At 49.1% G+C, this 10,988-nt stretch overlaps 1 long non-coding RNA gene across 1 annotated transcript in view; it reads left to right on the forward strand.

The window, feature by feature from the left end:
• Nucleotides 1-8,856: 8,856 nt before the first annotated feature.
• Nucleotides 8,857-10,988, forward strand: part of LOC105542293 — a 22,859-nt gene continuing 20,727 nt past the window's right edge. The window contains exons 1-2 of the long non-coding RNA XR_001006448.1: nt 8,857-9,191; nt 9,591-10,974. This is a non-coding gene — a long non-coding RNA (uncharacterized LOC105542293). The remainder of the gene's footprint in view (nt 9,192-9,590; nt 10,975-10,988) is intronic.

Here is a 10,988-nt window from a genome sequence, read left to right on the forward strand (position 1 = left end):
CCAGGATGGTCTCGATCTCCTGACCTCGTGATCCGCCCACCTCGGCCTCCCAAAGTGCTGGGATTACAGGTGTGAGCCACCACGCCCGGCCAATAATGCATTTTTTGAGATTTACTGTGTCAAGCACCGTAATAAGTTCTCTGTAAGTCTCTTGTTTCATTCTCACCACCTGTAATGTAAGTTTAATGAGTATCCCTCCTGTTTTCAGAGGGGGAAACTAAGGCTCAGAGAGTTAAGGAATTTGCCTGTGATCACAGAGCAAGTTAATCCACAGAACTAGGGTTCAAGCCCGGAACTGCCTCGTTCTGAAGCTTTTCATCTTTATTACCATTTACAGGGAATTGTGATGACCCAGGTATAGAAGTGGATAGGTGAATGTAGTGATGGGGGCAGCACATAAAACCTGGATCCTTCTCCTCTGATCCCTTGCTACCCACTGAAGGTAAGAGAGGAGGCCCAGGCATTTAGGGAATCAGAGGCTAGGTCAGGGGACCCAGGAGGAACTAGATTCTAGACTCGGGAATGTGAGGTCATAGAGCAACATGATTTTAGAGGAAGAGATCCTCCAATCTGGAAGATCTTCATCTGGGTGGCAGACACGGGCTTTTAGGAAAATCCATTAACTACCCCCAACTTTCCATCAATGGTACCAAATATGACATACGAATACATATCTATGTATGTATGTCACACATCTCAAACTTAGAACTATTGACACTTGGGGCTGTCGTGTGCATTGTAGGATGTTTAGCAGCGTCCCTGACCTCTACCCACTGGATGCCAGTAGCACCTCCCCCTGCCAGTTGTGACAACCAGAAATGTTACCAAACATTGCCAAATGTACCCTGGTTGAGTGGGAGGGGCAGACTTACCCCCAGTTACTGGTAAACGTTGATTTTTCTATGTAAAGGGTCTAAAACTTTTATCAGATGCTCAAACCATTGTTGATGATCTTCAAACCTTTTAAAGAGCATTTACTCAACACATTCTTGTTGAGTTTTTCTGGGCCAATTACTGCGCTAAGAATTGGGAATACAAGTAGTGACCAAGATAGCATTTGTCTCATTGTTCATGGATCTGAGAGTTCAGCATGGGGAGAAATTGGATGAATAATTAATTTACCAGAGAGTCAGGCATCACGAAGGGAAGGTGTATTTATGTATTCCAATTACCCTCATCATGCAATGAGGAAACTGAGGCTCAGAGTGGTCACAGAGCAAGAGCCTGCACTCTGGAGCCAGGCTGCCTAAGTTCAAATCTCAGCTCTACCACTGACTTGCTGTGTGAAAAGGGCAATTGACACAACCATTTCAGTGCCTCAGTTTCCCCATCTGTAAAATTGGAGTAATAATAGTGCTTCCTTCATGGGGTGGTTGTAAGGCTCAAAGAGTTAGCAAATATAAATTGCCTAGCACATGGTAATAAGTGTTCAATGCTATGCTAATTAGGACCACCTCCAGGACAGCCGCTGTTTTTTACCAAATGGGAGCAGGGAGAGAGCAGCCAGGAAATCCAGATCTTGATTCCTGGAGTCAATCCAAATAAGAATCCTCCTTTTCTTAACCGCCCCCGCACTCCTATCAACTTCCTCCTTTACCTCCTAGCTCCCCAACCCCCATCAAGGGGAACTTGGACAGAGCTTGGCTTTCAACACTGCAATGGCAGGAAGTGGTTCTGGTTACCACATCCCCTTCCCCACTTCCCCCAGCCTTTCTTTTTAATACCACAACAGAGTTTAGCCAAGATCCTGAGAGTGCAGGCAGAGAACAGGATATACTCTCAAGTAGAATCATAGCTTGGACTCTAAGCCCCTCACTGAGGTAGCTCCATCAGGATGGGGAGGATGCTGACCCTGGAGCCCTGAGTCACTAGCTGGATGAGACAGCCCTGCAGGCCACTATTAATAACAGGCCCTCAGACCAGGGTCAGCCTCACGAGATGAGGAATCTGTCCTGCTATCTAGGATGGGGGAACTCCAAGCCTCTTCTCCCAAACCTGCCAGAGAAGGGAGGGGCAGCCAGGCCAGAGAGACTCTGGCAGGATGTGGAGGAGACACTGAAGTCTGAGATGAAGCAGAAAAGTGCGTATCCTGCAAAACATTGCCTCAGGGAAGAGCATCACTCAAGTACCCCACCCCCCACCCACAAACACACCTCCCATCCCTAGCTTCAGGGGAATGGCAATTCCCACACAGATTCTTAGAGTCCCTATTAACACTAAGTCACACCTCCCACTTATCTGTACTGAGCACCGTCAGTAAGGAAGTCATGGGGCATAAATTTTGTAATCAGACCTCCTGGGTTCATATTCCAGTACCTATCATTTATGGGCTGTTGGACTTTAGGCAAATCACTTTACCTCTCTATGCCTCCATTTTCTCATTTGTAAAGTGGGGAAAGAAGCAGACCTCATTTGGAGGTGTTGTAGTGGGGATTAAATGTGATTATACATTGCAAATTCTCAGCACAGTGCCTGGCTCTTAGCAGGTACACACACACACACACACACACACACACACACACACACACAAAGTTTAGCTATTATGATTCTGTTACTCTAGTGCTCTCATCTCAGCTTTACAAATTAACATTCATACCCATAGCTCAGAGAAGTGCTTTAAGTTTCTCACGGTCACACAGCTGGTGAGTGACAGAGCTGCCTAGGCCTTCTGACTCCAAGTCGCGTGCTATTAGGTCACTGGCTCTAGCAAAAAGGAAGTCCATGGGGGCAGCAGTCTAGGGGCAGCGGGGGATGGTTGCCCAGAAGCCAGGCTGGAGGAGTTATGTTTAGGAAGCAACAGAGGGAACAGATGTGAGGTATTTGGCTGGAATCTGTAGGAAAAAGAAAGTGGGAGATAAAAAAGGAAAATAAGAGTAAGGTAGCTGGCAGGGCAGAGAACAGTCAAGTGGAGGGTTTTTTTGGTTTTTGTTTTGTTTTGTTTTTGTTTGTTTGTTTGTTTTTGTTTTTTGAGACAGGGTCTCACTCTGTCACCCAGGCTGGAATGCAGTGATGTGATCTAGGCTCACTGCAGCTTCCGCCTCCGGGTTCAAGCCATCCTCCCACCTCAGCCTTCCGAGTATCTGAGACTACAGGTGTGCTCCATCAATCTCAGCTAATTTTTGGTTTTTTGTAGAGACAGGGTTTCACCATGTTACCCAGGCTGGTCTCGAACTCCTGGCCTCAAGCAGTCCACCCGCCTCAGCCTCCCAAAGTGCTAAGACTACGTGTGTGAGCCACGGTGCCTAGCCTCAAGTGGAGTTTTATTTAAGGTGAGAGGTTCTTGTCTACAAGAAGGGATGGTGCTGTGGAGGGAGAGACATGAAAATGAAGGTGAAAGAGAGTGGGCCTAGGACCAGTTCCTTTGACATTGGGTTGCCCGCTAGCAGATAAGAATATGCTTGGGGTCCCAGCAAAGCAGGTGCAGTCCCAAAATATACATTTAAAATATTGATTTTGGCTGGGTGCGGTGGCTCACACCTGTAATCCCAGCACTTTAGGAGGCAGAGGGAGGTGGATCACCTATGATCAGGAGTTGAAGACCAGCCTGGCCAACGTGGTGAAACCCCGTCTCTACTAAAAACACAAAAATAAGCTGGGTATGGTGGTGCACTCCTGTAATACTAGCTACTCGGGAGGCTGAAGCAGGAGAATCACTTGAACCCAGGAGGCAGAGGTTGTGGTGAGCTGAGATCACGCTACTGCTCTCCAACCTGGGGGACAGACAGAGACTCCGGAGACTCTGTCTCAAAAAATAAATTAATTAATTAAATAAAATACTGTTTTTGATATTTGGAAAAAATCCTCAAAGTAGCCAGCTTGGGGGGAAAAAAATCAGTTCTCTATTGTTCTTTTCATAAAGTCATTTCAGGGTTTGGTGTTGTTTTACTTTGGACAACAGATGGGAGGGGCACCATATTTTCAGTAATCACAGCCACTAAAGGTGTAAATCTGGTCCTGCTCACAATGGGGAAGTGGTGGGAAGAGGACTTAATCTTCGATAAATTCAAGGTTAAACATTCAGCAGGGGCTCAGTCCCTACTGGGCAAATGGATGGAGAGAACCCTGGGGAATGGCTCAGCGGGGAGAAGTCCATGTGGCACACAGGAAACTGGCACATATTTTGACCCTTTTCCAAGCCTGGGTTGAGCCTCTACTCTTGGCACAGCCCACTTTCTCATACATCTTCCAGTTCAATGGTTCTCAAACTATGGTCCCAGGACCAGAAGCCTCTGCAGCACCTGAGAACTTAGACACACAAATCCTCCCCATCCCAAAACGATTGAATCAGAACTCCGGGGTGGGGCCCAGAAATCTTTGACCTAACAAGCCAAAGTTTTTGTTTGTTTGTTTGTTTGTTTGTTTTTGACAGGGAGTCTTGCTCTGTCGCCCAGGCTGGAGTGCAGTGGCACGATCTCCGCTCACTGCAACCTCCGCCTCCTAGGTTCAAGCAATTCTTCTGCCTCAGCCTCTTGAGTAGCTGGGACTACAGGGGCCCACCACCATGCCCGGCTAATTTTTGTATTTTTTAGTAGAGACGGGGTTTCACTATATTGGCCAGGCTGGTCTTGAACTCCTGACCTCTTGATCTGCCCACCTCGGCCTCCCAAAGTGCTGGGATTACAGGCATAAGCCACCACACCTGGCCTTTTTTTTTTTCTTTGAGACAGTCTTGTTCTGTCACCCAGGCTGGAAGGCAGTGGCATGATCTCGGCTCACTGCAACCTCCACCTCCCAGGTTCAGGCAATTCTCCTGCTTCAGCCTTTTGAGCAACTGGGACTACAGGTGCGTGTGGCCATGCCCTGCTAATTTTTGTATTTTTAGTAGAGACGGGGAGGGGGATCTCACTATGTTGGCCAGGCTGGTCTCGAACTCCTGACCTCAGGTGATCCACTGGCCTCGGCCTCCCAAAGTGCTGGAACTACAGGCGTGAGCTACTGCGCCCGGCCCAGCCAAGTAATTCTGATGCATGCTGAGTTTGCAACCTCTGCTTTAGTGCAGCTTCATCCCTACGCTGATAGGGAGGGCATTTGACCCCATTTCCAGATGAGGAAACTGAGGTTCAGAGAGATGAAGCCACTTGTCCAAAAGCCACACAGCTCATACCAAAATCTAGTGGGAATCTAGGCCTTTCTGACTATATAAAGCGGGTGCTTCTCACTACTATTATATTATAGCAGGGGGTGATGTTCAAATATTTAACAACCTCCTCAGGAGCCCTAACTAGTCAGAATTGATTAGGTCCAGGGTCTGGGGAGATGGGGAGGGTGATGCTTTGAACTTAGAATGTTCAAAGCAACCCCAGTTACAAGTGGATGGGGAAATATGTCAGTATTTTATTTTATTTTTGAGACAGGGTCTCACTCTGTTGCCCAAGCTGGAGTGCAGCGGCACAGTCACGGCTCACTGCAACCTGTGCCCGCCAGGCTCAAGTGATCCTCCCACCTCTGCCTCCCAAGTAGCTGGGACCACAGGCAGGCTCCACCACACATGGCTAGTTTTTGCAATTTTTATAGAAGTGGGTTTGCCATGTTGCCCGGGCTGGTCTCAAAATCATGGGCTCAAGTTATCCACCTGCCTCAGCTTCCCAAAGTACTGGGATTATAGGCATGAGCCACTGCACCCAGCCATATTTCAGTATTTTTACAACCAATGCTGCCATACCAGTGCATACCGGCTGAACACCAATCCTGACTATGGTCCCCGTCCTAGAAGGAGGGTCTCCTGAAGGTGGCACCGGGTGGCGGGTCCGCAGCTAATGATAGCCCCAAAGCAAGCACAGGTAATAACAAGTGTCTCATGGGAATCCTGTTCAGCAATGCTTCTCAAATTTGACTGCACATTGGAATCAGTTGGGATTTTCTTTTGAATACTGATGCCTGACTTTCACCTCCCCTCGTACAGATTCTGACTTAATTGGTCTAGGGTGCAGCCTGAGCATTGGGGATTTTTTTTAAGCCTCAGTGATTCTAATATGCAGGAAGGGTTAATAACATTGCTATATGGGGCCTCCGAACCTGTAAGAGTCTCCAGATTAAGAACCCCTGGTTTGTGTCAGTATTTCCTAAGGCCGGGGACTTTTAAAAAACAAAGATTCTCAAGAGATTCTGATTTAGTAATCAGTATGATCTGGAAGTAGATGTTAGCAAGCTCCTTTGGTTTAGAAATCACTGACAGGGACAGTCGCTGCTGGCTGTGTTCACTGAGAGGTTCAGAGATTCTACCCCCTCTCTCCCACCCACCCCCAACATAGTTGAAGCAATTGAGCACACTTTGTCAGGAAGTATCCAGAACCAATTTCCGCAGCTCTTCCTTCCCCTGTGCTGCGGAGACATTGCTTCAAAGAACACGCTCTGAAAAAGAGCCCAAGACACCCTCCCGGGAGAGTCATTTCCGACTGTGCTGCCGCAGAGCCCCAGGGCTGCAGGCTGGGCTGGGCCTGCTCTGATTGCCTGTTCTTTCCATTAATCCTGGGACACCCTCATTTAGATGTGATTTGCATATATTTGCATATTAAATTCCAGTGCCCCCTCCCATTTCCCCCATCCCTGTGGCATGTTAGGGGAAAACAAAAACTAATGTATTCACAAAGCCTGCTGAGATGTGTTCGAACCTGAACTTCACACAGCGCTGGGACTTTGATACACCTGAAGCCGGGGACACTGGGATGCAGGGAAGATGGCACAGTCTCTGCGTGGATGCAAGGAAAGCCAGCAGAAGGGAAGCACTCGAAGCTTCCCAGGGTCTGGAAGTAGCAGTTCCAGCCCAGCTCCTGATGAGAGGCAATTCGGGATTTCTCCAATAGGAAAACACGGGGAGCACAAGGAAAGGGGGCGGGTGAGATTCATGCGGGGCCTGGTTTGGAGACCGACCGTAAGGCTCTCTCAGCTCCAACCATGGGCTTCATGAAGAGGCCAACTAGGTGACAGCTGGTGCAGTGGAAGGGGCTGGATGCTGGAATCTGGCAGACCTGGATTTGTACTGCGTGACCTTGGGTAAATGACTTTCCCTCCCTGAACCTCAGTTTCTTCATCTTTGTAATGGGAGTTAAAATTAAGCTCATTATATGGTCGTAGGAGTCATGTCTTCAACCAATCAGGAAATTATCTTTCCCAAGTCACTTCTGAGATTGGGAAGAAATCTGCTAATGAGTGAGTCTTGGGGGCTGGAGGGGTTCCAGAAATCTACACCTGTATGACAAACGGCCTCGAAATTTAAAGACTCTGAAACAACAATTTATTGTGACTGTATCTCACTATTCTGTAGGTCAGAAATTTGGACAGAACACAGCAGGGCTGCTCCTTCTGCTCTATGATGCCTGAGGCCTCAGCTGGGGGAGTCAGCTGGTGGCTCAGTGTGGACTGGAAAGTCCAAGGTGTTTTACTCCCATTCCTGGATGGATTCATCATGATTTTGTTTTTTATTTTTTGAGTCAGAGTCTCACTTTGTCGCCCAGGCTGGAGTGCAGTGGCACAAACATAGCTCATGGCAGCCCCTAACTCCTGGGCTTAAGTGATCCTCCTGCCCCAGCCTCCTGAGTAGCTGCTACTACAGGCGTGCAACACCATACCCAGCAAATTTTTTGTTTGTTTTTGGTAGAGATGGGGTCTCACTATGTTGCTCAGATTTGTGTCAAACTCCTGGGCTCAAGTGATCCTCCTGCCTTAGCCTCCCAAAGTGCTGGGATTGCAGGTGTGAGTCACCATGCCTGGCGTATTAATCATGTTTTTCCTTTTCTGTATTTTATGATGCTTTGACATCCAGGGGCCTTATGCACCTGAAGAGGGACTGCCCCTCCTAGGGACAGCGAATTCCTAGAGATGGCAATCTTGCCTGGGGGCACCTCTTAATGTGCAAACCAACCAATCTTGAGTTCATAACCCCCATCCACCTCCTACCTCCTTTTACCAGCTCCTGCAGTTCAGGATGCTATCCCCCATCCTAGATCATCCTGCTCAGGTACTAGACAACTAGGGACCACCCCTATAGCCCAGAACCCAAGGGAATTGTTCAAACTAACCAGTCCTAAATCCATCCAGCTGGTCTACCCTGCCTTGCCTATTCCTTCCCCCTAAAACCACAACGAAGGCTCTGGCCCACACTTCCCCCTTCCTCCTTCTGCCTCCTGACTGACCCTGGTGCTTCCCCATGTGACCCTGTGTGACATGGCATGCCCCCTTCTCTTGAGAACTGTGGGTAACCAACTGTCTTTCAATAACAGTCATCTCCTGATCTGTTGGCCTTGCCATACCTGAATAAAAACAAAATCCCGGGTACATTTTAAAACATGGGGGTCAGCTGGTGCGGTAACTCATGCCTGTAATCCCAGCACTTTGGGAGGGCGAGGTGGGAGGATCTCTTGAGCCCAGGAGTTTGAGACCAGCCTGGGCAACATAGCAAGACCCCCATCTCTAAAAGAAAAAAGAAAAAAAAATATATAAAACACTGGGGTCTTGGAAGAGCTAGCTGGAAGGCTGGGCTGCAGTGGGCCCTTCTCCCTTCCCCATGTAATCTCCATGTGGTCTCTCCAGTCAGTCTTCTTACGGAGTGACTCAGGGCTCCCAGAGGTCAAGGCAGAAGCTGCCAGTTCCCTTAAAGTCTGGGCCTGAAGCTGGCATAGTGTCACATCCACTGTATTCTATTGGCCAAAGCAGTCACAGGCCAGGAGAGGAAGATAGAGCCCAATTCTCCACGGAAGCAGTATCACAGAGTGTGCAGCCATCTTTAGTCTTCCAGGGACGGAGAGGCATCCTCCCACTGGAAACCTCCCCTGGGCATCAAGGATGCAGACATGTGACTGGGCGTGGGCCATAGGATGCTTGCCCCAGATCTCTGAATCTTAGGAGACTGCTGGATTGATGTATGAGCAGAGCCCAGCAGTCCTGAGGGTCCTCCCAGGCTGGCCCTGCTACGCGTTCCTGATCATGCCCACTGCAGAGCAGTCTCCCTTGACTCCAGCTCACCTTCCAAGCTTGGCCTTGAGCCTTCACATCGCTGCTGTGAGCCTCCAGAAATCTCTTCAGTACATTCCTTTTTACTTAAGTTAGCCTGAGCCGGTTTTGCTTATTTAAAACCCAGGGCCCCCACTAACACAGGACTGTTCTCTTCCTTCTTCTCACCACCTGAGTGCCTGGTTTAACGGAAAGCACCACTGGCCTCATTTCCTAAAGTCCCCTGGATAGCACCTGCCGAGGTCCCAGTGGCACCTCCAGTGTAACCTGGTCCAAATCCAGTCCTCCCCAGCCCTGCTCCTCCCTCTGGGCTCCTCCTCCAATTTGCTTTCTTTTCTTTCTTTCTTTCTTTCCTTCCTTCCTTCCTTCTTTCTTTCTTTCTCAGAGTCTCCCTCTGCTTCGCCTCCCGGGTTCAAGCGATTCTCCTGCCTCAGCCTCCCAAGTAGCTGGAACTACAAGCATGTGCCACCACACCCAGCTAATTTTTGAATTTTTAGTAGAGACGAGGTTTCACCATGTTAGCCAGGCTGGTCCCAACCTCCCAACCGTAGGTGATCGACCCGCCTTGGGCTCCCAAAGTGCTGGATTATACTCGAAAGCCATCATGCCCAGCCTCAGCCTCCTGGATAGCACCTGCCAAGGTCCCAGTGGCACCTCCAATGTAACCTGGTCCAAATCCAGTCCTCCCCAGCCCTGCTCCTCCCGCTGGGCCCCTCCTCCAGCTTCCTATTCATGGCTTCTCTTCCCAGGCCTTCCCAATTTCCAAATCACCTGTACAGAATCCAGTAGCCCCCGACAATGACATTCAAGTAACTGACAACCTGGACAGTCCTCTTTAATCCAGCCCCTCTGTATTTATTTGCTTGCTTGGATTGCCATAACAAAGTCCCACAGATGGGTGGCTTAAACAACAGAAATATATTTTCTCATAGTTCTGGAGGCAGAAGTCCTAGATCAAGGTGCTGGCGGGGCTGGTTTCTTCTGAGCCCCCCTTCCTTGGTCTGTAGATGGCCATCTACTTTCCTTGTCTTCGCATGTTCTCCCCTCTGTGCATATCTGTGTCCTAATTTCCTCTTCTTAAGGACACCAGTCATATTGGATTAAGGCCCATTTCCATGACCTCATTTTAACTTAATTACCTCTTTAAATACCCTATCTCCAAATAACAGTCACCTTCTGAAGTACTAGGGGTTAAAGTTTCAACACTGAATTTTTTGGGGGGAACACAGTTCAGCCCAGGACACCACCATCCTCTGCATTCCCACTGCCTCTGCCTGAGCTTCAGCCTTGCCACCTCCCTCCTGTTTTTGCAATAGCTCAGCCCCTCTAGCACCCAGCACCCAGCTCCCTAGTGCCTCCAGAATAAACGCTGAATTCCTTAGCCTGGCATCCAAGGCCCTGATGAGCCTGACTTCACCTGTTTTTAAAGTCATCACTGCAGTGAGGGTCAGGAAAGATGGGAATGTTGTCTAATGGCTTGCTACTGAAAGTGTAACTCATGGACTGGCAGCATTGGCATCACCTGGGAGCTAGTCAGAAATGCAGAATCTCGGGCCAGACCACAGACATACTGAATCAGAATCTGCCTCACCTGCATGAGATCCCCAGGTGACCTGATACAAGGCGAAGTTTGAAAGTTTACAGATGACTGGGCATCATTGCTCATGCCTGTAATCCCAGCACTTTGGGAGGCCAAGGTGGGAGGCTTGCTTGAGTCCAGGAGTTTGAGACCAGCCTGGGCAAGATAATGAGACTCCCCTCTCCCTCCTCCTTTCTTCACAACAATAAAAAAAGTTAGCCAGGTGTGGTGGCATGCACCTGTGGGCTACTCAGGAGGCTGAGGTGGGAGGATAACTTGAGCCTGGGAGGTCGAGGCTGCAGTGAACCGTGATCACACTGATGTGCTCCAGCCTGGGCGACAGAGCAAGACCTTGTCTCAAAAGAAAGAGAAAGTTTGGCCAGGTGCGGTGGCTCATGCCTGTAATCCTAGAACTTTGGGAGGCCAAGACAGGCTGACCACCTGAGGTTGAGACCAGCCT

This window comes from Mandrillus leucophaeus, unplaced genomic scaffold (assembly GCF_000951045.1).
Source record: "Mandrillus leucophaeus isolate KB7577 unplaced genomic scaffold, Mleu.le_1.0 Scaffold255, whole genome shotgun sequence".
NCBI lineage: Eukaryota > Metazoa > Chordata > Mammalia > Primates > Cercopithecidae > Mandrillus > Mandrillus leucophaeus.